Raw genomic sequence first — 2856 nt, 5'->3', positions numbered from 1 at the left:
AAATACGACAATAAAACCAATGTACTAAAAAACAGAAGACAATAAAACCAATTTAAAAAAAACACTATAAATAAGATAAAACAATCATAAAAATCACAGTTGATATGTCTTTCTAAAAAGGAAGGTTTTAAGTCCTTTCTTAATAAAATCCACCGTCTGAGGAGCCCTAAGGTGGTTCGGGAGGGCGTTCCACAGACAAGGAGCTGCTACATTCTCTACTTGTCCAATGCTCTATAAAGAGAGAGCGGTGGAGATGTTTTTACAGGTAGGCATTACTGACCATGTAATATATCTAAGCACCTACAATTACAGTACAATAATGGTCAACTGCTAGTGCAAAAGAGTAGGCTAAATATCATCTCCTTGAGCACAGTTTTAATTCCACATAGGCTACTGTAGTTTTGGCAAGTTGTAATTTTCATATAATTTTTGGGGTGGAACACCAAATACCAAAGTATGAACAGACTCATACTCATACTCACCCAAGCTGAAAGCTGCCAAGCAGCATTTGAAGGTCAAGGCCCCGTTAAATAATAATCTGTAATAAACACTTCACAGTAGAACTCACGTTCTGGGTTTGAAGATGATGTTAAAGTGCACTGGGAACAAGTTGTCTATCACTTTAAGATCTAGCCATGTGTGAAAGCAGAATAACAGGTTCATGTGTCTGTATGGATTGGAGCTACAGAAGTGTCTCAAAATGGAAGATTGGAGTGCCAGGAAAAACAATATGTCCTCTTCTTACAGAGGTTTTTTTTTTTTTTTTTTGCAGTTTCCTCACTTTAAAAAGATACCCCCCCAACAAAAAAAAATCTATCTTGGCCCTTGTGGCACCATAGTTTCGTGTAATATGTTGCATTACTTAGTTGCCTGAGAAACTTAATATTTTTGTAGATCGCTAGTCTGTAATGTGTTATTCCCAACACTGCCAACAAAGCACAAATAGCCTGAAAAAAAAGTGTTGTTTTGGCATCAGACGAGTGATCTGAAGGCACTCAGCAAATCAATCGCCAATTTGACATGCCACAATAATATTTAATGCCAACACAATGCGAAAGCGTTTCTGCATTTAAAAAGTGACAGCGACTACAAAACAATTTCTGTCGGGCTGGTCCCAAGTTCTGTCTCTCCATTAGTTTCGCTGCATGTTCGCTAGCTACCATGCTTAGCCTCCCGTCTGTTCCCCCGGTTTCAAGATATTGACAAAATACAATTGTTAAAGAAATGTACCATTTTAGCATCCTTTACATCCGTCAAGTGCTTTTTTTTTCGTTGGGAAATTGTGACGAATGAATGGAGGTTTACAAGCGCACTCTTTCTGTCTTTGGGTGAACTAGTTGGAGCTTTGCAATGGTGTTTTTTGCAACTCCATTAGGGTAGTTAAACATGGCACATAGTGCATCTGTGATTTTGTCACTTAAGGCTTGAAGCCTTAAACAATGCTTGCAAGCTTTAAGGTGCACATTAGGCATACACTTTCAGCACTCTAATATCTAGCATTCAAAATTGCAATGACAGCTCCTTTGGTTTGGTAGCCTGTTTTTTGTTGTTGTTTTTCTACTTGATTTTCACGCATGTGCAATCGCAATGCGCACTTCGCTTATTTGAGAAGAGGGCAAACACTTTTTCAGGCAGTGTGTCATCGTGGCTGCTGTAGCTCAGGAGGTCGACCGGTCTACCAGTAACCGGCACGTCCGCTATTCGAATCATGCTCTCTCCCAAGTGTTGTAGTGTCTTTGAGCAAGTCACTTCACACAATTTACCACCAGTGCCACCCACGCTGGTGTATGGATGGTGTGAATGTTTGGTGGTAGTAACTTGGAGGGGCCGTAGGTGCACAGTGGCAGCCAGCTGTGGGTGCATATCTAGTTTAATGCCACCTACACAGCAAATTATGTAGTGTTAAATTGAGTTAAAAATCTAGTGTTGATTATTTTGAGTTACTGGGTGTTGATTTGGGTGTTATTTGAACACTCACAGTGAGGAAAAAGCTTTATGGGTGGTGTTAATTCAGCGAGTCAAACTAATTGACTCCAGGCTGAGTTACTTTATGCATCCGGGCTCTTAGCTACGTTTTTTCCCTCGATTTTAAGGACAACTCTTGGTCTGGATTATTCAGTTTTATAAATTAATGATGAAATTATACAGTTCTTGAATTATTTTGTTCATGAATTAACGTGGAAAAAAGCATGTGAGACGTAAAACAAAAAGGTTTCTGAATTTCCTGATGGCGTACTTGTTAGTGTTGTTGCCCCCGGAGTGCTAGGTACTAGGTTTGAGTCCCGCTTTCGTTTCATTTGAGTTGGAAAAAAAACACTTGTCACTAAAAGTGTGAGAAATTAAAGGAATGAATATAACTCTTCGTGGTTAAAAGTAACAACAAAACTGTGAGAAATTAACAGCAAAAAATGAAAGGAAATACAGTGGTACCTCAGAGTTTGAACATAATTCGTTCCTGCAAAGTGTTTAAAGTCCGAATTGTTCAACCTCCGAAACATTTTTCCCCATAGGAAATAATGTAAATGCAATTAATCTGTTCCCAAGCTCCAAAAACAAAAAAAAATCCTATTTTAATTTCTATTTATGTTTTTTAACATTTACAGTACAGTATGGTATTCAAACAAACAAAAAATACCTTACCTTTTTTGTTGTGGTGTGATGGCATCAGTGGATGATAAATACTATGTTAAAGCTAGCTTTAGTTCAGTGCTGAGTTTGTGTATTTTACATTGGGCATATTGTTAGACTACTAAGCGGTCCTTACGTGCATTGTTTAACGTCGGGCACATTGTTGAACAGCTAAGGGGGTCCTTGTGCCAATATTTACAGAAGTAGTCACAGGTAATTACGACGGCG

Source organism: Vanacampus margaritifer, chromosome 9 (assembly GCF_051991255.1).
Source record: "Vanacampus margaritifer isolate UIUO_Vmar chromosome 9, RoL_Vmar_1.0, whole genome shotgun sequence".
NCBI lineage: Eukaryota > Metazoa > Chordata > Actinopteri > Syngnathiformes > Syngnathidae > Vanacampus > Vanacampus margaritifer.
This window is presented reverse-complemented; position numbering follows the sequence as displayed.